The sequence below is a fragment of the Macaca fascicularis genome, chromosome 17, assembly GCF_037993035.2.
Source record: "Macaca fascicularis isolate 582-1 chromosome 17, T2T-MFA8v1.1".
NCBI classification, from domain to species: domain Eukaryota; kingdom Metazoa; phylum Chordata; class Mammalia; order Primates; family Cercopithecidae; genus Macaca; species Macaca fascicularis.
Window position 1 is genome coordinate 80213781 of NC_088391.1, and position 26629 is coordinate 80240409.

Genomic DNA, 26629 nt, shown 5'->3' on the forward strand with positions numbered 1-26629 from the left:
AGACTGAGCCACGTATCTTTGAGAAAAAATGTGTGCCTCTATAATCTGCTAAATTTGGAGGATCAATGTAAATTTATCAAGATTTAAACATTTAGGAAAGTATCCAGCCAATAACAGTATATGCTGTCTATTTTCTTTACTGAATAAATTCTGACATAATAAAAAATTACATAAGTTCGGAAGGAAAAAAAAAATCAAGCCAATGTTGTAAACTCTATACCCACCACCTCCCGGCCAACACACACACACACACACACACACACACACACACACACACACACACGGAAGCTCTAAACATAGTTACTATTGTTTTGAATTCCTATTTATCTTCAAAGTGGCAACTGATCAAAGAATATATCAAAGGCCAGGTTGATAAATCTGCTATTAGAGCAGTGATTAAAATATATCTGAAAAAGATTTTCTTTGTTAAAGAAAGAAGTAGAAGGATACAAAAAGCTAATTGAGGGAGGTTAAGAATAGAAGTAAGCTGAAGTAAGCTCATCCAGGGAAAGGAGATCAGAATTTTCCTAGCATTTCTTTATTGCAGGTAGGTGATCATCAGTATTCAAAATCTGCTGTACTGAGTAAACAAAGCCAAAAATGAAGACAAACCACACAGGATTCCAGCAGGTTGCTGGGCTTCTTCCTGTTAACTCTATACAGTCACATTAACAAAGTGAACAATTAGAAAGGCAATAAAATCTCAGACAGAGGGAATATCATGATCATAAACATAAGATGTCTAGTACAGCTCTGTATATCATTATTATGTGAGTGTGACACTGCAGTTTTCCCCCAGCATATTATCGAAATTTAATTATAAAGTAAGGAAAATTTAAACAGACTTAATAATGGATGAAGAGATAGGAAAAGCTTTCAAAGAATTGTATCCAAGGTAGGCAACCTGCCAACATGGTACTAAAGCAAGTTTTTTTTTTTTTATTAATCATTTTCATATCATAGAAAACCATTTTTATGTTGCAGAAAAGAAATTTAGATGAAAACATTCCCATTTAATGTATTGATATTTTGAAGTTTAATATCAAATGCTGACAAAAAAGTGATTACAAAATTAATATATAGTTTTTTAAATAAGAAAGAATGGTGGTAATTTTAAACATAACAATAATAATTTAGTCTTTCAACCTGTTGTGAATTACTTTATAAATAAATGTAGTAATATGATTTAGCTTATTAGAAAAAAAGGCAAAATGTAAAATGTCTAATGGCTGTGAGATACTTAAAAACATTTTTTTTTTTTGGTAACGTAACACATAAAATCCTCAAAGTAAATTAAGAATATTTGAATAATTTTTTTAAAATTTTTGTTTTAATGTTGCCCAGGTTGGCCTTGAACGCATGGCCTCGCCTTCTTGTGCGCCAGGACAACCAGCCTGAGCCACCTCAGCTCCCTGAATAATTCTTTAACATACCATTCATGCATTTGAAACCATAACACAATGTACTTAGTTTTAAAGACAATTATCCAAGTTATTGTATAACTCATATACAAGATAAGGAAGCAAAAGTTATAATGAAAACATGTTGCACCCTTGGATATTATCATATAACTTGTTTTTTAACATAATCACACCCAAATAAAATATTTTTAATTTTTCACAATTATTCTAATTATGAAAATAATAAGAACACTTAAAAATCTTTTTTGAACACTGGGAATTTAGCACTTGTCTGGCATATACAAGGGTCACAGAATTGCTCATTTTGTCTTAAGAGTAATTTGTGTAGAACTCAAAATTTTGTGCTCAGAACAGTACGAATATAAAAAAGTAAATGGTGCGAAATAGGAACAATGGAAGTTGATTATGGGCAGATGCAATAAGTTGTCATCTGTGCCTTCTCTGCCCTGCCACCCCAATTGCTATGTCTATATGGCTAGCAATTCTTGCATAGACAATTCACTGGAGTTAACAAATGGTCAATGAAAAGTACTAGGTCTAAATTCAAAGTCAAGGGCTATCTGGTATCTTTATATCAGGTACCTTCATATTAGAGGGCAAAAAGTGACAGCATACATCTCCAACTGAGTTATATTAGTCAGATCCAAAAGAGCAAACATAGTTTTATCAATGAATATATTCCTTCTGATGCTAGAAACATGTTTGTTCCTGCACAAAATATGTATTTTATTGTGTAATATTGACATGGCCCTTAATAGCAAAATCAGAAATTGAGTTATGTACTCTATTACTACTCCTGAGGTAATATGTTGAGTATATCGAATTTACATTACCAAAAACAAAAGTTTAAATGTACTGTGGCTATTCTATTACTTAAACTCCCTTTTTCTCCGATCTATATTCAGGTAACTTTTTTATTATTTGTATCTACCTGTTTCGGTTAAATTTAATAAGAGTTCACAACTGAATACAGCACATAGTGCAGGTTAATCTTTCATTCAGCATTTGATAAAGTTAATAAAATAAACAGTTGCTATTACACTGCAAAGTTGATTACTAGGGAGTAATTAATTAACTACCAACACTCTTCAAAGGCCCACAAGAGAGGTGGCAAATTTGCAGATTTCTGAGTGCTTCAGCAATTCTTAGGTTCAAAGAGATATTAAAATGCTGCAACCCCTGATTTCATTTGGACTGTCCTTGGAAAGACTCCAACAAATTGAGTAAAAACCCTACCACAGGAAGTCAGACATATTCTATAGTCTGAGGAACAGAGTAACGTTTTTGCTGAATAGAGCACTTACTGCTTTTCATAAAAACATGATTCTCTAATATACATCTAATAATGCATAATCTATCAATCTATGCATAAGAAAGCTTTTCAAATTTTAGCATCCTACATGGTCTCTGCTGTGGGAGACAATAATGCACTTGTAAAATGGATGATGACATAAAGCCCTGTGCATATTTCAAATGAGACAAGAAGGTATTTATATAGTCGATGATGTTTGCTATTGCAATAATGGCATTATTTTTTCAATACCCCACTCAAGTACTATTGAGTATATGATTCCCTTGAAGCCTTTTCTTGTGTTATGAAGACTATTGCAGGACTTACTTTAACACTTACAATAATTGGAAATTATAAAGGAAACACATTCTGAAAGTTTTATTAAATAAACAGTACAAGCCACTCTATGTTGAAACCTATTTTTCCATAATTGGCACTGAATGAGTGATGTCATTGGTACATAATATGCAAAGGAAGAATTTCATCTTGAGAATGAGTTGGTTTTCCTTTGATAGAATCCATATTGAATGTGATGCCATAAAATGAGTCATTCAGTGGGACTCGGACAAGTGCTCGTTCTAAAACAATTACGTTTTAGGATCGTTTAAAATGTGGACCTTCACAGCACATATACTTTTTTGCTCAAAAACTTCTGTATTAGTCTATAATTTAGGTAATTGTAACATTCCATGAAAGATGAGAGAATAAAATGAAACAAATTCAATACAACAAAAATGTGTAGGGAGAGGCTCTGCAAATCAGCTTCTGGCATCTTTCATCTTCAGGTAGTGCTCTTGATCTCAGCCAGAGGCCAAAAAGTGATCTTTAGGGAGTGTAGAGATATGAAGCAGAGTGAATAGTGTCCATTCAACCCTGCTTTATTACTTGACTAAGGTTGTGAATTTCAAATAACAAAGTACAAATTTTAATGTTACTTTTTGATAAATTGTTTAAATGGCTATGTGAGTCAGGCGTGGTGACTCATTCCTGTAATGCCAGCAATTTGGGAGGCCGAGGCCGGCGGATCAACTGAGGTCAGGCATTCGAAACCAGCCTGGCCAACATCGTGAAACCCCGTCTCTACTAAAAATACACAAATTAGCAGGATGTGATGGCGGGCGCCTGTAATCCCAGCTACTCGGGAGGCTAAGACAGGAAAATCACTTGAACCCGGGAGGTAAAGGTTGCAGTGAGCCGAGATCGTGCCATTGCACTCCAGCCTGGGCCACAGAGCTAGACTCCATCTCAGAAAAAGAAAGAAAGAAAGAAAAAGTCTACGTGAAAGTGTGGGCCAGGTGCGGTGGCTCACGCCTGTAATCCCAGCACTTTGGGAGGCCGAGGCAGGTGGACTGCCTGAGGTCAGGAGTTAGAGACCAGCCTGGCCAATATGGCGAAACCCCTCTCTACTAAAAATACAAAAATTAGCCAGGTGTGGTGGTGGACACATGTAATCCCAGCTATCCAGGATGCTGAGGCAGGAGAACCACTGGAACCTGGGAGGCAGAGGCCGGCAGTGAGACTGTGCCACGGCACTCCAGCCTGGGTGACAGAGCAAGACGCCGTCTCAAAAACAAAAAGAAAAAGAAAAGAAAGAAAGAGTGTGCTAGTGTGTGTGTGTGTGTGTGTGTGTAAGTGGAGGTTTCTGTTCATTGGTACATCATACACAAACGTAAAGTTTTAGAACAATAATCATCTATATATTTGAAGTGAATTTGATAAGCATTTGTTACTGAAATGATTACTAAATATAATAGATGGTGTGACTGAGTTATATCCACAAATACATTTTCATTAGGGATTCATCAATTCATAAGAGATGAAAGATGTATTGTGGAGTCAGTATTTGGTTCCACTTCCTGCCATCATATTTCTTGATTGTCCTGTTACAACACAATGCTTTTCAAAGAATTGTAGTTTTCATCTTTTAATATAGTTCCCTTTAGTTTTCCTAGTTAAGATTCTGTTGCCCTGTCTTTAATTTCATAAAAGTAAATGAACATTTCTGCTCTCTTAATAGATTAACTATTTTTATGCATAGTCTACTTCTGTAGTTTTTGTACTATTATTATCTAATAGGATCTACATCTTATGAAATTACTTTGTCTTTACCAACTCCATTTTGAGGGAATATATTTCGTTATATTTTAGTAAAACTATTTGTTTGAATATGATTTTTTCCTTCACATTATCTGTCAATCAACCCTATTTTATAACAGCTTTTTAGCTTTGCATCAAATTGCCTACTGGCTGCCAGGAAAATAATAAGCCTTACCAGAGGATTCAAAACTGACTAAGTTTAAGGTGAAAAAATGCACTGTATCCAAAAATGCACTGTGTCCTCAGATTCTGTATTTAGCTCTATAACTATTCTTTTTCCATTTTGCTCAGTTACTACTTTTCCTTCTTTTGTTCCTAGCTGTAAAATTTCCCCAAAGATTTGTGTCCCACCCTCTATCTCTTTCTCTTTTCTCCCTAATGTCAAGAGATCCAATATTTTCTAATTGTAGACATGCTAATGGTTAAAAACAATTTTGTGTATTTCATGCTCCCTGGGGGATAGGAGTGATATTATATTTGGGCATATAGAGTATTGATTCTTGTAACTGCATACAATCCACATTTAACATCTTCTATATCAAAATATATGCATAAATTAAATGAAATTAAATGAAATAATCCTCATTTGCTTGCACAATTTAGTTTTCAGATAAGTGAAATTAAACATCAAAGTCATATATTCTCTCAAGAGTTAAGTTACTTATTTGCATTACACAATTTTAACTACTATTAAGCTTATATAAAGTTTAAGAAATAAAAATGAACAAAAAAAGAGTTTAAAAATTAGTAAAACATTGAATGTTATAGAATTTCCTCATATATTTGAGCAAAAATTAGCATAAACATATTATGAAAGCATTACAGTTTTAGTGGTAATTTATAAATTTACAATTTTGCATGCTATCAAATTATAAAATTTCTCCATTAAGGCTTTGCTTAATGGTAAGTGAAAGAGAGAAACAGTTAAGCCAGGTATTACAAAAATAATTCGAGACGTTTAATTCATCCAAGTGTAGTGACTTTATCATTTTTAGAAAAATTTAACTTTAGTCTCTTGAAAAATAACTATCATCAACTGCTGTGTCATCATGGTACATTATGAAGTAAAGTAGAAATGGCCTTTCATTTTCTTGGGGCCAACTCCCAGACTTAAATGCTTCAGAAATTAGGATAAATGATAATTTTGAAGGGAGAAATTTTCCTATTGCAAAAGATGCATTCAAAGCTTTCTTATAGATATTACTTGCTTTGAAAACGAAGTGTCTGATGAGGCTTGTCTGTAATTAGAAAACATTAGATAAACTCTTCCCATTGTAGAAACATATTGGAACAACTATTTCACAGTAAATCAGGATTTCACCATCAAGTTATGTGATAAGCTCTTCTGTATTACTCAGTAAATCATGAAGTGTGACAATAAGGACACTCAATAAGCTCCTAAGAACTGCATAATAAATCATGAAATTTCACAGTAAGTTGCACAATAAGCTCCACTGTATTAGTCTCTAAATCATGGGCTTTCACAAAAAGTTATAAAAATAATTTCTTTCTTCTTTACCATGTCTACTATTATTATGGGGCATTCATCAGTTGAGGATAAAACTTACCAATAAATGGAAGTCTTTCACTTCCATGTGTTATTGAGAAAAATAGGTATAATTTGTCTGAAATAGAAGGAAAAGCTATTGAGTTTTATAAATATTGGTAAATAATAAAATTAATTCCAGCAACAATGTTAGCTTATAAGTGATATAGAATTCATTTATAGTAGATACTATATTTTAAAACGATTGAAAATTAGTTAATATTTACTTTTTATAACATAACATATATAAATATATTAAATATAATTATTGACAAGGGAAAGATGTAAGTATCTAAAATAGAGTGAGTAACCACAATGGTAGTTCATTTTTATTGTGTGTATATGTGAAGAGTGAGAAAGAGAGATGCTTATATGTAATAATCTAAAATGTTTGTTTAATCTTGATGATCAAAAAATGTAATTAAGCTTTTAATAAGTTGAAAATTTGCTGGATACAATGGTATGTGCCGGAAGTCCCAGCTAATCAGGGGGCTGAGGTGAGAGGATAGCTTGAACCCAGGAGTTCCAACCAGTGAAACATAGTGAGACTTTATGTCTAATAAAAGTCAAAAATAATTCGAAAATTTATTTGAGAGATATGTCTTATGTGAAATAGAAGTTAAATAACCACAGAATTAGGATTCCATTGCTTAAATGATAGGTAACTAAATGTAATTAACTACGTTATTTAAATGTCAGTTCATTTTTAAAATTACCTTTAAAAAATCTATTAATAATTTTTTCAAGAAAATATTTTGAGAAAATAACAAAAGTAAGCAAATTTAGCATAAACATGGGACTTCCCAACTAAATACTACTTAGGACTATTTTATCTTTGTAATGGAAAAAAAGCCAAAATATATTTTAAAAATTTTAAATGCAGGTAAGTTAAGAAAATAAGGTTTATACAAAAAGTAAGCTTTGTTCATAATTCTATACCTAGAATTAGAAAATCCTGTTACTCCAAATACGATAAGGCAGATATTCCTATAATGATGACAACTAGGATTCTATGTGAAGAATAGCAGGACAAGAAAGTTCTTACTGCAAATGTCAACATCACTGGGGAGAGAGTTCCGTGGAATTTAGGTCCTACTTTCCTGGGGAAAATTTAGGGAGGTTTTTTTTTTTTTTTTTTTTTTTTTTTGGAGACGGAGTCTCGCTCTGTCGCCCAGGCAGGAGTGCAGTGGCCTGATCTCCGCTCACTGCAAGCTCCGCCTCCCGGGGGTCACGCCATTCTCCTGCCTCAACCTCCCGAGTAGCTGGGACAACAGGCCCCTGTCACCACGCCCAGCTTATTTTTTGTATTTTTAGTAGAGATGGGTTTCACCATGTTAGCCAGGATGGTCTTGATATCCTGACCTCGTGATCCCCTCGTTTCGGCCTCCCAAAGTGCTGGGATTACAGGCATGAGCCACCGCACCCGGCTAGGGAGTATTATTTTTAAAGTAGTATTGAACTACTGCCCCCTTAAACAGAAACACACACATAAACACAGATATATTGTTGAGTTATCTTATGATACTCTACACAAATTCTTCTCCATGTTGATAAGCCACTGAAAATAGGAATTCTGAAGAAATTCAGACATTATCCAAGATGAATCACCCCTACCACATCCATTGCAAGCTAAAGTCTTTGATAAGAAGACGTCCCAGATCTGAAAACATTTTACCCTGAGCCCAGTTATTGTTGAATAAAGTGAATTAACAATAGTTACTTTTTTTTCTTTCTTCCCTACATCAAATATTTAAGGTTTCTCATCTCTTTTTATTTTCTCTCTTTTGTTTTCCTTTAAATTGCTTGATGTTAAAAGAGCTCAATTTAGTGGGATCATGTAAGCCCCACAGAAGATTGAAATCGACTTTAATTATTTTAAATATCTCAATTTAAAAGCTTCTTTCAATAATTCTTAAATATTGTCAATTGACCCTGAGTTCGAGATAACTGTTTTTATGCAGATAATCAGCATAAATGGATTAATATTTCATCTCCAATTCTGCTCATTATATTAAAGGAAAGGCCAGTAACTACTTTTGACACCTATAATCTTTACATCTTTTGTTTTTTTAATTTAAAAAACAATCTGATTGTATCATAAAGATAAATATATAGTAGAGTTACATGGAACGATGACATCTTGTTTTCATTTACTGATACTGGATAAGTTTTTAAAACACAGAAATTTTAGGAATTCCCTGCTCAGAAATAAAGCAACACATTCTAAATTACAAATGAAAACACTGGTTGAATTTGTATGTAAAACTGTACATATGTAAGTTGAAATAAAATTCAGTTACCTTTAAAATTATATTTTCTAAAATCCCTAAGGAATATAGGAAAAACTAATATGAGCAGAATATAAACTTGTTATTAATCATTATTACAATGTTTGAAAAGCTTTGAAACATTTAAATAAAGCCCACTGCATATTCATCTAGTATTAATATACATAAACCATAAAATGCCTAAATCTTTAAGTCAACACAAAAACTCTAAGTAGATGCCTTATTAGTTCACATAGGTGATATTAAAATCTAGAAAGTAATCATTAAACTCAACATGAGTGGATGTCAAGAATATTAATGAAGAAAATGGCATAATCATTATTCTCAAAGTCCCACATGTAATATTTCTATTTTAGCAAAACTAGAAAAGATGTCAAAACTATAAGCTTAGAATTTTGAAAGATTTTTTTTTTTCAAAATGTGTGGAACATTGCAGCATTTAAAAAAAAATTAAACAAAGCGCCTTATTCAAAATAAATATTTTGTCATTTGCATTTAGTTTCAATATTTTATTCAGTATAATTAATCATTATAATTCAATCCATACACATCTGCTTCTAGCCAAGATAGATTAGCTCCATTTCCCCTAGGTGGTTTCTCTTACAAGTAGAAGACCCAGCACATAGCATAATAATATAGTCAAGAAGACTGAAAGTTTCAAAGAGGTAGGTAAACCTCATAAGGACATAGGAGCTTGAGGAATGACACAGTGTTGTATTCCCTAGGTTTTCTTTTTCTCTTCCATTTTTCCTACACAGAGCATCATAAAGGTCTCTGTCCTAGAACCAATAGGCATAAAACAAACAAACAAACAAAAAAGCTCCAAAAATAGTATGAGAAAAAAGCTCCATATTTCTATACTATGCACTGCTTTTTAGCCGACATGTAGGAAAATGGTGGCATCACCACAGGCCTTTTTTGGCAACACTGATCCAACTGTAGCCAAGCACCAACATAACAATCATACCCTATTCATGGTTTTCGTGCCAAGAATAAAGTAGATATTTAACCTCACCCAGTTGCTTGGCAGAAGGAGACAGGATGGCTTCTCCTACTGTGTAGGGCTGATCTTCTTGAGGAAGAAAATGGTGCTCCAACTTAATGCCAGGGTAGTGTCACTGGAATACAGTTAGTGATGTGATGAACGTCTGTAACAGGCCAAGTTAACCTTGCATACTGCCCAGAAAATCCAATGAACTGGGAACAGCAGGTATTGCACCAAAGCAGGTTTAATTAGCACAAGGCCAGCCAAGCAGATTAATGGGATATTTATCTCAAATCTTTCTCCTGGAAAGTTCAGAGGCTAGGACTTTAAATAATTATTTGGTGGGCAGGAAATGAAGAAATGGGTGCTGCTTATTGGTTGGAGATGAAATCATAGGAATGTCCAAATGGTCTTCATGTGCTGAGAGTTTCTAAGAGGGGGTTCCAAGACAGGTTGAGTCAGTTTCCTGGTATGAATCATGGGTCTAGAAAGAGTCAGTTGGTTTCCAGAATGCAAAAATCTGAAAAATACCTCAAATACCAATATTTAAGTTCTGACAACAGTATCATTTTCTATAGGAGAAATTGGGGAAGTTACAAATCCTGTGACCTCCATCTATGTGATTCTCAAGCAGTAAGTGATTACAGAAAGGCAAGATAGAGGACAATGACCAGTTATCATTTTACTATGCCTACATTTTAGCAGAATTCAGGGCCCTCCCATAATCCTATTCTAGTGAACTTTCATTAGTCTTGCAAAGATGGTTTTGGTCCCTGAGCAAGAAGGTAGTTGGTTTTGGAAAGCGACTATCATCTTTGTTTTAAAATTAACAAAGGCATTTAGCTTGTGAGGTTAAAAGCAAGATGGAGTCAGTTAGATTAGATTTCTCTCACTGAGATAATTTTTGCAAAGGTGGTTTTACCTCCAGCCCCACTTTATAACAATGAGACCTAATAAAGCATTGCAAGCAAGGGCTAATTACCACTTTGCTGTACCCTTGCATATTGTTGGCAGGCACTAACAGTGAGCTGAAACTCATCTGGTTGGCATCATCAAGACTGAACTCAAGACTCAAGGCTATAGGATTGAGGGCCAGTCAGAACGCCACTTGTTTTCAACCCTGTAGTCAACTGATTGCAATCCTCTACCCCTACCTAGAGGGAGCTGATCCTCTACCCCTACCCAGCAACCAAAAAAGTAGAATAAGAAAATGGAAGATAGGTCTAGATGATACTTTAGTTTCATCAACCTCCTGTGGTGACAATGAAATCAGCAGAGAGCTGAACTTCTGCCTCTACCCTACTGCAAGAAATAAATGATCAACATAATGAAATAACAGGATCTAATTGATCTATGTAGAACACGTTAGCCAACAATTTTTTAGTGCTCATAAAACATTCATCAAAGATAGAAAATATTATATTCCATAAAACTATAACTAAATTTAAAGAAGTTAAAATTTTATAGCATTTTTTTCTGACCACAATGGAATCAAACTAGATTTCAAAAACACAGAAACCCTTGGAAATTTTCTAAAATATTAGAAATTCAATAATACATTTCTAAATAATGTATGGATCAAAGAGGTAGTCTCCAAGGAAATTTAATAATATACATAGGACTGAATGAAAATAATAATACAGCAAACCAAAATAACTGGGATGCAGTTAAAACAGTGCTGAGAGGAAAATGTATATCATTAAATGTTTACATTTTAAACCACAAAAGCTCTCAAATCAATCATCTAAGTTTCATCCTCAAGAAACTAGAAAGAAAAGAGCAAAATAAACTGGAAAAAGGAAAATAATAATGTTTGATCAGGAATCAGTGAAACTGAAAAAAAAAAATAAACCAGCAGAGGAACAAAAACACTGCTTCTCTCACATAAAATAAAATTTATAAAACTTTAGCAGGAACAGCAATAAAAAGAGAAGACATAATTTAACATGTCAAGTATGAAATAGAGATATCACTGTAGACACTGCATTTAATAAAAGGATAATAAGTGAATATGAGGAGTAACTTTACATGCATAATTTCAATTAACTCAGAAGAATGGATCAATTTCTTGAAAACTAAAATCTACCAAAACTTAGCCAAGATGTAATGAACAATGTAAACAGTTCTGTAACTATTGAAGCTGTTAAATTTGTAAGTAAAATCTGTTTAAAAAATGGCCAGAGTAAGATTATTTCACTGCTTAATTCTGTCAAACAAATAAAGAATAATTAACTATGCTCCTTTTTTTATAGTTTATTGTAAGGGAACACTTCCGTACTATTTTGTAAAGTTACTGTGACTCTGATACCAAACCTAAACAAAGATGACATTTTTAAAAAGAAAAAAAAAACTGGAGAACAATGTCATCTGTAAACATAGATGATAAAACCATCAACAAAATATAGCAAATCTTATCCAGAAATGTGCAAAAAGCAGTATACCCCATGACCAAACGAACTTTATTCAAGTCATGCAAGACTTTTTTAACATTTGAAAACTGATGAAATCTTCATAAAATTGGCTGAAGAAAAGAATCAGAGTAATATTACCATTTTACACAGTACAAATTTCCACATCCATTCAGAATGACTTTTTGTTTAATTAGAAATAGAGGGAAACCTATTTGACTTGATGTAGTGCATCTACAGAACACCCACAGCTAACATTATACTTAATAGTGAAGGTCAAATGGTGTTTTTCTATGACTGGGAACAAGGCAAGGGCGCTTGCTTTTGCAACATTTCTTCAACATAATACTGGAAGATCATTCCACTGTAAGAAGGGAAAAAAAGGAAAAAAAAAACATGCATACAGATTGAAAGAAATAAAACTTTTTTTTCAGATGACATGATTGTCTATGTAGAAAATCCCAAGGGTGACACACGTGCACACACATACACACACTCTCACACACATGCACACACACAATCTCGTAGAATGAATACATGAGTTAAGTCATAGGATATAAGAGCAATTGTATAAAGATATATACAATTGATTAAAAAATACAGTTGCTACATAAATTGATATATGAATATAAATTAATTTTATTTCTATATGCTTACAACAAACAAGTGAAAATTGAAATTAAACGTGCAACATTATTTACTAGTGTTTCAAAGAAAGTAGTTAGCTCTATACTTAACCAAATATATATAGTATTTATAGGCTAAAAATTAAATTATAAAATCATGATGAAATAAACCAAAGCAGTCCTAAATAGATAAATATAGGGTATAAATGGGTAGGTAAACCAAAATAATTTATAGGTTCCTATATCTGTCCATCAAAATATCAGTGATGCTTTATAAAGCACAGAGAAGCTCATTCTAAAATTTACATGAAACAGCACAGAACAGAGGATAGCTAAAATTATCTTGAAAAAGAAGTGGTATCAATTGCTCTGTCAGATGTTAAGCCTTACTGTGAAAGTACAATTTGTAAAAGAAAGTGGTATTCATGAAGTAGAAGGCTCAGATCCATGAAACAGAAGCAAGAACCATGAGAACAGAGAATCCAGACAGAGTTTCAAAAAATTAGACCAACAGATTTTTGACAATAGTGTAAAAATGATCCAATGGAAGAAGGAGAAACTTTTCAGTACATAGTAGTGGAGTAATTGGATATCCATAAGTACAAAATCTTTTACAAAAGAACCTTTACCTAAAACTCACATATTTTATAAAAAATCAACTAAAACTAGAATCATGAGCCTAATTTAAAACGCAAATCTCAAAAACTTCTTAGAAAAAATAAAATAGTAAAGAAAACATCTATAGCTAAAACATAGGGCTAGGTGAAGAGTTCTTGGTCTTAACACTAAAAACACAATCCATAAAATAAAAATTGATAAACTGGACATCCACAAAATGAAAACTTGTTTTTTTCCTGTGAAAACTCATGTGAAGAGAAAGAAAATCTAAGCTATAGACTGAAAGAAAATATTTTCAATCCATATATCCAACAAACATATTTCATCTAAAATATATAACACACTCAAAACTCAACAGTATAAAACCAAATCGTCCAATTAGAAAATGGGCAATAGATGAAGAGACATTTTCCAAATAGTGCATACAGTTGATAATAAGCACATAAAAAAGATGTTCAACATCATTAACCATTAGGGAAAGGCAAATTAAAGCAATAGTGATATATCACTACACACTTAGAATGAGGAAAATCAAATAGGATTAACATCAAATGTTCATGAGCATATGAAGTAACCAGCTCGACCACGCTGACATTGCTAGCCAGAATGTTAAAACAGACCAGTCACCTGGAAAAGGTTGTGGCAGTTTCTTACATAACTAAACATTTGTTTATAATATATTCTAGGAATTGTACTCTGGGGCATTTAATTCAGAAAAATGAACACTTACATTCATAAAGCTTGAAAGTAAATATTTATAAGCACCTTTGTTCATAATAGCCAAAAACTGGAAATAATTCCAATATCCTTCAATACATGAATAGTTGAACAAACTGTGGTGTATCTTTACTATAAAATAATACTCAGTGATAAAAAGCAGTAAAAATGAGATAGCAATTTAGATAATGCTAAAATAATTATTCTGAGTGAAAATGCTAATCTCGAAAGGTTGCATACTGTACAATTGCATCTATATTACATTCATGGAATAATATAAATACAGAGATTCAGAGCAGGTTAGTTATTGCCAGGGATTAGGAAGCAAAGGTTAGAAGTGGCTAAGGTTACAAAAGGAGATCCTTATGATGCAGCTGTCCTATATATTGACTGTGAGGGGGTGGTAAAACAAATCTGCAGATGGGACAAAATCGCATAGAACTAAGGTCACATACACACATATCCATGCACACACATGCAAGAATGCATGTAAATCTGGTGAAATCTGAATAAAATGGATGGATCAGGTCGATGTCAATTTTCTGGTTTTGATATACTGCCGCAATGCAAGAGGTTACCACTGTAGGAAACTGGGTGAAAGGTATATAGATTTTCTCTCGGTATTAGTTTTTCCAACTGAAGGGGAATCTATAATTATGTCAAAAATAAATAAATAAATAAATCCATCCAGTGGTGACACAAATGTAATGGATAATAAAATAATGTAATTTTTAATGTTTGATGGGATATTGCTTAATGCTAAGAAAATCATTTTTGTTTACCTACTTTTATGAAAACGATATGCTCTTGAGAAGAATTTCTCACATTCCTATGTCATCAGCTCATGTGAAAGGTAGCAAGTGATGCAAACTAATGTGTGAATTGCCATAAAACAATAACTGAAATATTTAAATCAAATAAAAATTTGTTACAACAAATAAGATTATTGGTAGGGAACTGATTTCAAAGATATTTTGCTTCTATTCCAGAGTGAAACTGCCCCTTAGAGTAGTGATTACATTGTAATAGTTTTCCTAGTCTTTATTATATAAATATTACATATTATATTAACATACATATTCTTATTTAGATAATTACTTAAAAATAAATTCAGTTTTCAATTACTGTAGGATAAGCTGGTGAAAATAGTCCCCTGTACATATTATGTGCCATGATTTTCAACCCTGCCTCTAAACCAATAACCTTAGTTTATTCTATATTTGAACATCATATTTCATTTATCTGCTGCATTTTTGTTCTCCAAAAAATTACTATTGTTCTATTTAGTGCTAATTTCACTTTTTTCTCTAAAATATTTTAGGGATTTATGTGTATTTAAAACCTTGTCATGATTATGTGAGGTGAATGACTTATAGTGTTATCTTTTCTTGAAAATCAATTTTATCTTCCTGTTCAGTGCATTTTATGTTTTCTTTCCTCTCATCCTAAAAGAAGTTCTGAAATGAAGCCAACTTATAATGAGATGTCCTCTGAAGTAATCAAATATTACACTGAGAGTCATCCATCACAGAAGGCCCACAAGTTTCTGTTACCTATATCCTTGGAAAATGTGAATTAAGTAATTACAAATAAAAAGTTGACAATATCATTTATGCTGTTTCATTGTGTTAACTTATATGGCTGGTTGGCAACTCTAAAGCTGCGCCAGAGACAGGGGAATGCCATATCTTTGTATTATTTTGTGAATGAGTGACTCATAATTTGAGGTCAATATTGTGCTTCAAATACAAATGACATACCTAATGTGGAATGTAAGAGCAAAATCATATGTCCAGATTACGTATATTTCTGTTTTATTTTGGGTGAGGTCAGTTTGATCAATATACATAGCTGAGCTTTAAATATAGAATGGAATCAAGAAATTCGGTTTGGTAAAAAGTTTTAAAGAGAACAAGATGTTCAATTCTACATTAATCATAGATTACATCAAAAGTCATTAAATGGCAATAGCTAAGACAGAAAAATATCTTAGCTAATTATTTGTTTTAAAGATATTCTATAATTTATATTTCATTACTCTTTTATTGTAAATTAGAAGGTAAAATATATGTTTCTGTGTGATGTGGGCATATGTGTGTAGAAGTCAACTGTGCTTTGTCAATAAAACACCACGTAGTAATTTTAAATAGGGTTTTCTTTCTGATGAGCTCTACAGTCATCACCATTATATGCAAAATATGAAAGTAGTAAATAATATAAAATAAACCATTATGCGTCTGGGCACGGTGGGTCATGCCTGTTATCCCAGCACTTTGGGATGCCAAGGTGGAAGAATCACTTGAGGTCAGGAGTTCGAGACCAGCCTGACCAACATGGTGAAGCCCATCTCTACTAAAAATACAAAAATTAGCCAGGTGTCATTGTGGGTACCTGTAAGCTGCTCGGGAGGCTGAGGGATGAGAATCACTTGAACCCAGGACACGGAGGTTGCCATAAGCCGAGATTGCGCCAATGCACTCCAGCCTGGGCGACAGAATGAGACCCTGTCTCAAAATAAATAAATAAACAACCAACCCATTATGCTTTCTTAAAGGGCACATAAAACATTTCTCTTAAAAGTTAAAATATACTGTAGTTATAATAAAAATTTGTTTGTCTTTTGTCCACATGTTTGTACCATGGTCCTCAAACCTTTCAGAATATAGCCCATGTATCTATTCTAAGATGAAAGAAAAAATTTTGTGAATGAATATTGGGTACAGAAAGTAATTATGCAGTTGGGGTTATCAGCCCAATTCAGTGAACCTACATATGAAATAACATAGGTAGCTCAAGTGACTTAAGAAACTTCCTTCCCACCAACAGTGTATAAGCATTTCCTTTCTTCTGCAGCCTCACCAGCATTTGTTGTTGTTCGACTTTGTAGTAATAGCCATTCTGACGGGTGTGAGATGGCATCTCATTGTGGTTTTAATTTGCATTTCTCTGATGATTAGTAATGCTGAGCATTTTTTGTATGTTTGTTGGCCATTTGTATGTCTTCTTTTGAGAATTATCTGTTCATAATTTTTGCCCATTTTTAATGGAGTTATTTGGTTTTTGCTTGCTGATTTAAGTTCCCTAGAGAGTCTAGGTATTAGGCCATTGTCAGAGGCATAGTTTGCAAATATCTTCTCTCATTCTGCAGGTTGTCTGTTTGCTCTATTAATCGTTTATTTTGCTGGGAAGGAGCTCTTAATTTAATTAGGTCCCGCTAGTCTAGTTTTGTTTTCACTGCAATTGCTTTTGGGGACTTAGCAAAAAAAACCTTTTGCCAAGCTTGATGTCGAGAAGAGTATTTCCTATTTTTGTCTTCCAGGATTTTTATAGTTTGAAGTCTTATGTTTAAAGCTTTAATACATTTTGAGTTAATTTTTATATATGGTGAAATGTAGGGGTCTGGCTTCAATCTTCTGCATATGGCTAGCCATCTATCCCAGCACCATTTTTTTAATGAGGTGTCCTTTCTCCATTGTTTGTCTTTGTTGACCTTGTTGAAGATCAGATGATTGTAAGTGTATGGCTTTCTTTCAAAGTTTTCTATTTTGTTCCATTGGTCTATGGGTCTGTTTTTGTACCAGTACTGTGACAATTTGGTTAATTTAGCCTTATAGTATAATTTGAAGACAGATTGTCTGATGCCTTCAGCTTTGCTCTTTCGCTTAGGATTACTTTGTTTGGGCTCTATTTTGTTTCTATATAAATTTTAGAATTTATTTTTTCTAATTCTGTGAAGAATGATGTTGGTAGTTCGATTGGAATAGCACTGAATTGATAAATTACTTTGTGCATTATGACCATTTAAAAAATATTGATTCTTCCAATCAAGAGTGGAATGTTTTTCCATTTATTTGTATAATTTCTGATTTCTTTCAGCAGTGCGTTTCAGTTCTCCTTGTAGAGATCTTTCACCTCTTTTGTTAGATATATTTCTAGGTATTTCTCTTTTTTGTTATTGTAAGTGGGATTGTGTTCTTGGTTTCACTCAGTCTGGACATTGTTGGTGCATAGAAATGCTACTGATTTTTATACATTCATTTTATATCCTAAAACTTTATTAAAGTTGTTTATCAATTCTAGGAGTCTTTTGGCAGTCTTTAGGATTTTCTAGGTTTAGAATTATATCATCAATGAAGAAAGATAGTTTTACTTCTTTTTTTTTTTTTTTTTTCCTATTTTGGTGCCTTTTATTTATTTCTCTTGCCTGATTGCTCTGACTAGGACTTCTAGAACTACATTGAATAGGAGTTGTGAGCATGGGCATCCTTGTCTTGTTCCAGTTCTCAAAGGGGATAGTTCGAGCTTTCGCTCAGTCAGTATGATGTTGGCTGTAGGTTTGTCATAAATGGCTCCTATTATCTTGAGGCATATTTTCAATGCCCGGTCTTTTGAGAATTTTTATCATGCATCTTATCGAAAGCTTTCTCTGCATCTATTGAGATGATCTTATGGTTTCTATTTTTGATTCTGTTTATATGGTGAATCACATTTGTTGATTCCTGGATGTTGAACCAGCCTTGCATCTGAGGGACAAAACCTACTTGATCATGGTGTATGAACTTCTTGATATGCTGCTGGATTTGATTTGCTGGTGTTTTGTTGAGGATTTTTGCATCTATGTTCATTTGAAATATTGGTCTGAAGTTTTCTTTTTCTGTTGAGTCTCTGCCAGATTTTGGTAACAGGCTGATGCTGGCTATACAGAATGGATTAGGGAGGAGCTCATTCTGCTCAATTTTTAGATTAGTTTTAGTAGGATTGGTACCAGTTCTTCTTTGTGTGTCTGATAGCATTCAGCAGTGAATCCATCCTCCAGAACTCTTTTGCTTGACAAGTTCTTTATTAGTCATTCAACTTCAGAAGTTGCAGTCTGGAGATTTCTCAAAGAACTTCAAACAGGGCTAATGTTTAACCCAGCAATGACATTACTAGATATATACACCCCCCCCCAAAAATAAATCATGTTACCTAAAAGACACATGCATTTGTATGTTCATCACTGTGCTATTAACAATAGCAAAGACATAGAATTAACCCAAGTGCCCATCAATGGTAGGTCGGATAAAGAAAATGTGGTACATATAAACCATGGAATACTACACAGCCATAAAAAGAATAAAATTATGTCCTTTGCAGCAACATGGATAGAGCCATAATCCTAAGCAAATTAATACAGGACTACCCAACTAAATACCCTATGTTCTCATTTATAACTGAGAGCTAAGCATTCAGAACATATGGGCATAACTATAGAAACAATAGACACTGTGAATTACTAGAGGGTGGAGTGAGGGGAGTTGGATTTATGAACTACCTAGCAGGTACTAAGCTCACTACCAGGGTGACCAGATCTGTACTCCAAACCTTAGCATCATGCAGTATCCCCACGTAAACAATCTGTACATGTATGCCCTGTATCTAAAATAAAATTTGAATTTTTTTCAAAAAAGAAAATTCAAAGGATTTACCTCCTCCAAAGAATTCCACCTTCAGCCAATTGTACCTCAATTTCTTTTCTTTTCTTTTTTTCTTTTCTTTTTTTTTTTTTTTTTGGAGACAGAGTCTTGCTAGGTTGCCCAGGCTGGAGTGCAGTGGCGCCATCTTGGCTCACTGCAAGCTCCGCCCCCCAGGTTCCCGCCATTCTCCTGCCTCAGCCTCCCGAGTAGCTGGGACCACAGGCGCCCCGCCATCAGGCCCGGCCCATTTTTTGTATTTTTAGTAGAGACGGGGTTTCACCGTGTTAGCCAGGATGGTCTTGATTTCCTGACCTCGTGATCCGCCCGTCTCGGCCTCCCCAAGTGCAGGGATTACAGGCGTGAGTCACTGCGCCCGGCCGATTTTACCTCAATTTCACAGTGGAATTTATGTGTTTATTAAACTTAGGCACCTCCTTGGCTATATAAATCTTTCCAGTACAATGCAAATACCAGATTGTTAGCATACATTAAACAAATAAGGGCTCCTTGGGAATAGGCAGAACCCCTGGTTGTGGTAGGAAGATAAAGGGGCTCAAAGTTAATTCATGGGACTCCTTGTGTGCAGATAAGGGTCTAAGTGCTGATCAATGTCCTAAAACAAGAATGGCCCCATTTTTGAATAATAAAAAAATACAAATCTGTGTTCTGCTTGGTGTGCAAAAGAGCACGTTGATGCATTTTCTCATGCATTTGATCAGCCTAGACTTGGTCTGCAATCAAACTAATAAACTACTATTAAATGAATTCTGAAAATAATGCTGGAGAATATGTATAGTTTTATGTAGAAAAAGTAAATTAAGAAATTAATTCTTCTAATTTTTCTGTGAATTTTAAATTTATTTTCACTTAAAAATGAGACTGGCCAACTACCCTATGATTGGAATTTTAGGTAATTAATTTTACTAAAGGAAGGTAGATTGCACATAACAAGAACTGAATATTTATGATACAAATAAAATTATTTAAATATGTTATATTCACATATAACCCAGGAAATTTAAAACAAATATGAGTGTATGTTCTGATTGGTGTGCGAAAGGGCAAGTTGATGCATTTCCACACGCATTTGATCAGTTATTACCAATCTTTGAATAGACAGACTGAAGGGAGGTATTTTTTAAAAACCTTGTTAGATAAATTTGGTCTGTACACATATTTCACTAACAATGAAGTTCTTAAATTACACTGCCTTAATAATATATTATATAAATGAGAAATTAAAATAATACCCTCCAAACAGCATCTTTTGTAATGTTTGAATCAATAGGTTAAAGTAATATTATGCCAAAATTTAAACTAAGCATTTTAGATGGCCCCAAGATACCAGTGTACCAACAAAAATTATCAGATTGGAAGATACTAGATTTGACCTCATACAGGCGTTTAAGAGATATCCTTAAAGAAGACTCCCGATAAATCACAAGGAACAGAAAGGATATTTCTGCTCGCCTCATTTCTAGGCTGACCTTTTGTGATTTTACAGCCACCCACGGTAACAATTTGCAGTCTTATATTCACCTTCCTTATGCTGAAAACATGTTTGTCCCCTTCATGTGTGTTAATGTGCCTGAAATCCCCAAATCGGATGGAAGCAAATGGGCACTTTCAATGTCACTTTTCATCTTGGGATAAGAGTTTATCACAGTCTTGTGGAAACATATGTTAACAGTTTACTTACGTAGACACAATAATAAGCAGTTAAAGTGTTGTCTTTTTGGGGAATGGGAAAGACCAAGAAGTAGGTGATATAAAAATCGGATTGTTTGGTTTTCCTTTTCTCTCCCTCTTAGCTCCTAGAATGAATGCTCTTACAGCTCAGACGTCTCTTTTTTTAAGACAAATTTTGACTGTGCTGAGACCAGGGCTAATCAATTTTTGTATCCAAAGAAATATTTGTATTTATAAATCGATGCTGTAGGTTAAAGGCAGCTTTCTATAACTGTGGGTTAGCGCTCTTAAAGTGCTTATCCAAATTCCTATTCTACAAGAATGAGAATTTACATTTTATCTGTGTCTCCCAAGATTGCCACAATGGTGACCTCACTTGTGTCTAGTAATTTTATTTATTACTAAATTTAGCACATTAGAAACAGGAAATTTTGAACTTTTCTTTGAAGTTAGCAACTTTGTGACTTCCATTTGCTTAAGTATTCGTTACATGCTCTCATGCCTTCATCCCGTTTAATAAACTAATTCGTAAATTTTAAATTTCATGTCACTCTGTATAGCATGATAAAATCTCATGCTGTCCCTCCCTTTAGTCATCCTCATCCCATGCTCCTGTCAGAGGCATTTTATCATCTGACATCAACACAAGAAGGGTGAGTACAGTACAACAAGATATTTTGAGACAGAGACCACATTTACATAATTTTTTACAGCATATTGTTACAATTGTTATATTTTATTGTCAGTTATTGTTGTTAATCTCTTATTATGCCTGGTATATTAGTTAAACTTTACTATAGGTATGCATGTGTAGGGGAATAATGGCATCTATAGGGTTTGGCACTATCCACAGTTTCAGACAGTCCTTAGGGGTCTTGGAGCACGTCACTCATGGATAAGGGCAGATTACTGCATATTATGCTACATGATTATTACTTAGAAGTAAATATTATATCGCATATATTTTTACTTGACTCTTTTAAATGTTCTATTGTGAAATAAGAATGTGGAAAACTGCATGGAATCAAACCATATAATTTAGCCAATAATTATGAAGCAAACATCCGAGTAAATACTATTTATGTCCAGAGCTTGCCTTCACCCGTCCTGTCAGTTATAACTCGTCCCTCCTCTCTTAAGCTAGTCACTATAATGGATATATTTTTCCTGTGTAGCTCACTTTTAAGCACATTTAACACCTGGAGAAGTGTGCTTTCAAATAATATATATAAATATGAATTGCAAATTAAACTGTAGCAAGCTATTATAAACTAAATTACTACTATCACATATTTTTATAATCTAAGCAAATTATAGGGAAAAGTATTATTTATCCCAATTGAACCATGATGAAATTGAAATTGTTCTCCATAAAATATCATAATTTACAGAGTTGTAAATTTTAGAACCAGTTCTGACACCCAGTCTTCATGCCTCTTTCACTCATTTCTTTATTTTCCTGACAAAATAGAAAGACACTTAATGTTGTAAAAAGAAACTGCATTAAGAATACAAAAGCATTCTTGGTTCTCTTCCAAGGTCGGCTGTCATCTTTGCTTTGTGTGCTGGGTAAATCATTTAATTTTTTTTATATAGAAATAAATATAAAATTGAATGACAGACATCAAACTACCTCATAAATTAAGTGACTGTCAAAACTGTGACTTTTTTCTCTTAAACAGAAATTCTAGTCATGGGACAAAATAATTATTAAACATAATAATGATTATGGTGATAACTATCATTTATGAATTGCTTATTGTCAAGCATGCTAAGTACTGTATATACAGTTTATGATTTATCTTTATTGACTTAAAATCAAGAATGAAATCCAAATCCGCTCCATCTAGATTCCTCACTTTTATCAGTTCTCCCAAATCATTAGCTGTATATGTCTATAGCTGTTATCTGTATTTATTCATCTATGTATCTAGCTACCTATACATGTGAATACACAAACCTGTACAATAAAATAGGAAAGACATTTTACAGTTTAATTTTTGATTAAGATAATTATATACATTGTATATGTGCCTATAAATGTGATTTTTAGTGTGAAAAAACATTCTAAATTATTTGTTAAATCAAATACTTGTACTATTTTAAAAGTTAATGATTGTTCAATATGTGAATACATTTAAGAACCAAAAGAAATGAAAACATTTTAACTTAAATGATGTGTCACTAAACCTATTTATTAAACTAATATCACATAATAGTTTTATAGTTGACAATCTCTTTAGAAAAGCATGTGATAACCAGTAATTTAGTCAAGATTTCAATAAAAAGCATATTCCTTTCATTAATATGTTTATAGAATGTCTAATATTGATAAGGATCATCTATGTAGAATTATATGTAAAAGGACTTATGTCTTATTTTACCAAAATAAAATACTGTTTCAAAGGTACTGTTATGATTTGGCTGTGTCTCCACCCAAATCTCATCTTGAATTGTAGTTCTCAGAATTCCCATGTGTTATGAGAAGGACCTGGTGAGAGAAACTTGAATCATGGGGGTGGTTTCACCCATACTGTTCTCATGGTAGTGAATAAGTATCATGAGAACTGATGGTTTTATAAGGGTTTTCCACTTTCACTGCTCTCTCATTCTGTCTTTGCCGGCTGCCATGTAAGACATGCCTTTCACCTTCCACCATGATTGTGAGGCCTCCCCAGAACCTGGAACTGTGAGTTCATTAAACCTCTTTTTCTTTATAAATTACACAGTCTCGAGTATGTCTTTATCAGCAGCATGAAAATGGACTAATACAAGTACTATTCAAAATCAGTAATTATTTCAATTACTTAATTGACTAAGTTAGCTGAATTTATGTGATATTTAAACAGCTTGATAGTTTTTATTTGAGCTAGTTTATCTGCTAGTATTTTTATGTTTTTATGTATTTCATCATAATTGTATATTTCTACTTTCTTCTTTTTCTTCCTGTCTCCCTTCCTTTCCTCTTTTACTCCCTCCCTTCCTTCATGTGGACAGAATATGGTGATCAAATTTAATTTCAATTTTAATTGATAATTGTTAAAGTTAGTTAAGATTCAATAATATTAAAGTAATTTAGCCCAGTGTTTACCAATATTGGGCTATGTAGCAGATAACTATGTTAGCAAATAAATCTGTGACATTAATTAGCTCTTAAAATAAATAAAATTTTAAGAAAGTCATTTCCTGAAAGAGTAATTCAAATTAGGAAAAAAATACAATATCTCTCTCCCTTACTTTTCTGCTATATTTGAACTTTCATTGCATTCTGCCTCATTCATAACTAGATAAAATGAATGTAATTAATTATTGCTAGCTTTATTATTAGAGAGTTAAATAGAAGAACTGATGGGGAAAAAATTAACAGCACACTGTACCACTATTTACTGTTTCATTCTTGGGATTTTGGGTAACTCATTATTTCTGAGTTTAAAACTTCCCAAGCCATTTTTCTAACAACTTTGGCCAGCAGGCTTGAGGTAGGTAACCTGCTTTAAATTGCTTTGCATAACTCATGAAGAAATATTCTCAATGCGTCCAATTGCATTGTGTATTTATAAGCTCTAGTGCTCTACCATGAACTTTGAATTAACACAACTATAGAAATGAGCTGATAATGCCTTTAATTTCTTAAACTATATCTGTCATTTCAAGACTTTCCCATCAGTGCTTTTAGAAAAAGATACAACGTCTCTGATTTTTATTCACATTTTCCTAGAATACGAACACAATATGCACTTATCTTTATTTTCAATGTCTCAATATTAAAAATTACAATATTTGACATTTGTATGCTACTTTAATTTTTACAATATGGCCAGAGTTTTCTAATATGTACTTTAAGGTGTTTCCAAGTTACAGGTCTACAAATTAACACGAACAAAAATATTCAACAATATTTCCCTGAAGAAACCATTTAATCATGGTAACGCAATCAAATCTGCTAACTCGCATAAGCCCGCATATTTATTATAACTATTTAATTTTAGAAATCAACAACCCTCATGAACATTAAAAGTGTCATCCACGCACTTTTAACAACTATATTTTAATGCCATAAGCATCAAGTGGTTAAAAGAAATCACCATAAGGTAGGTTTTATGAATTTTCAGTGGACTGTATGCTTCGTCAAATGCACACCTAAAACATATGTGACATTCTTTCTGTCCTACTACCACTCATATGAATAATCTTTTGTCAAATGAGTGGTGTCCCATCTTTCCAGATAGAAGCCACATTTTAAAGAAGAATCCTGGGCCATGGCTTCATTTTGCCTAGATTCAAATCCCCTGCATTTCTTATTGTATTCAAAACCTTACTAAGGCATATAGAAAGGAGGTTAAGTAGCTATAAGACATATCTGTCTCTTTGTGTATTTTATCTAAATGTCTTTAATGCTCTCTATTATTCTAAAATTAGGTTTTATTTTAAAGTAAATATGTCAACAACTTCATGTTGTAATGTATGTATCTATGTAATCCTTGTGCACGTCTCCTTCAGCACATACATGACCATTTCTCTAGAGTACATACTGGTGGAACCATAAGCAAATAATTACGGGAAAAAAAGGAGCAAATGAATCTGGAGAGAATCTGGAAGGCAATGAATTCCATTCTTTTAAACTGAATTTTGAAAAACACCAAGAATAGACAATCATATGTAGAATTCTAATAAAAGACATTCAAACAGATGCATATATAGAATTCTAATAAAAATGTATTCAAATAGAGGCGTATGTAGAATTCTAATAAAAGTATATTCAAATAGAGGCATATGTAGAATTCTGTTTGTTTACTAATTGCAATTCTAACTATGTAGAAGAGAATATAATCGAGAGCTATAGTTTAGGGAAATATTAAGTGTTATTTTCATGGAGATGTAAAAAAGTAGACTGCTTTAAAAATATTTAGCAATAGTTGATGTGTGGATAACAGAAAACGTGAGAAATAAGCTTAGATTTGTTGAAAGAGAGCAGAAAAATATACTACAGACATGACAGATCAGGCTAGTGGAATCAGTGTATTTCATCTTAGAAAAAAAACATAAGTGTAGGTATAAAATAGACTAGATTTGAGGGTCAGAGTCCAGAGACAGGACTACCTTTATTTATTTTATTTTAAAAAAGCATGCACATGGCATTTATCATGCTTCAAGGACATCAGTAATAATCTGTAAGTCATAATAAATAGTTAAAACATCACCATAACAACAATGTGAAGTAAATCAAGAGCTTCAAGTAGAGGAGTAGGCACAGGCATATATTGCCTTTAAACATGCTATACCTGTGTCAGTGGTAGCAAGAATGAAACAGGAGCACTAACTCAGAAACCTATGCAGAACTCCTGCTTGGACAGAAGTCAGGCCGCCTTGGGAAGTGCTGGGATTACAGGTGTGAGCCAGCGCGCCCGGCTCAGAAATTTCTTATAATCAACATTACTCACTGGCATTCTCTTAAATAAGCCGTGAAGTACATTTAGGGACATCTAC

At 33.2% G+C, this 26629-nt stretch overlaps 1 long non-coding RNA gene across 1 annotated transcript; it reads right to left on the minus strand.

Annotated features, from left to right (window-relative positions):
• Positions 1–3059: 3059 nt before the first annotated feature.
• On the minus strand, positions 3060–25354 carry LOC107127978 (uncharacterized). Its single transcript, XR_001486456.3, has 5 exons — positions 25283–25354; positions 8656–8681; positions 7686–7824; positions 6378–6434; positions 3060–3535 (listed from the first exon to the last, which is right to left on the minus strand). It is a non-coding gene; the product is annotated as an uncharacterized lncRNA (long non-coding RNA).
• Between the last annotated feature and the right edge of the window lie 1275 nt (positions 25355–26629).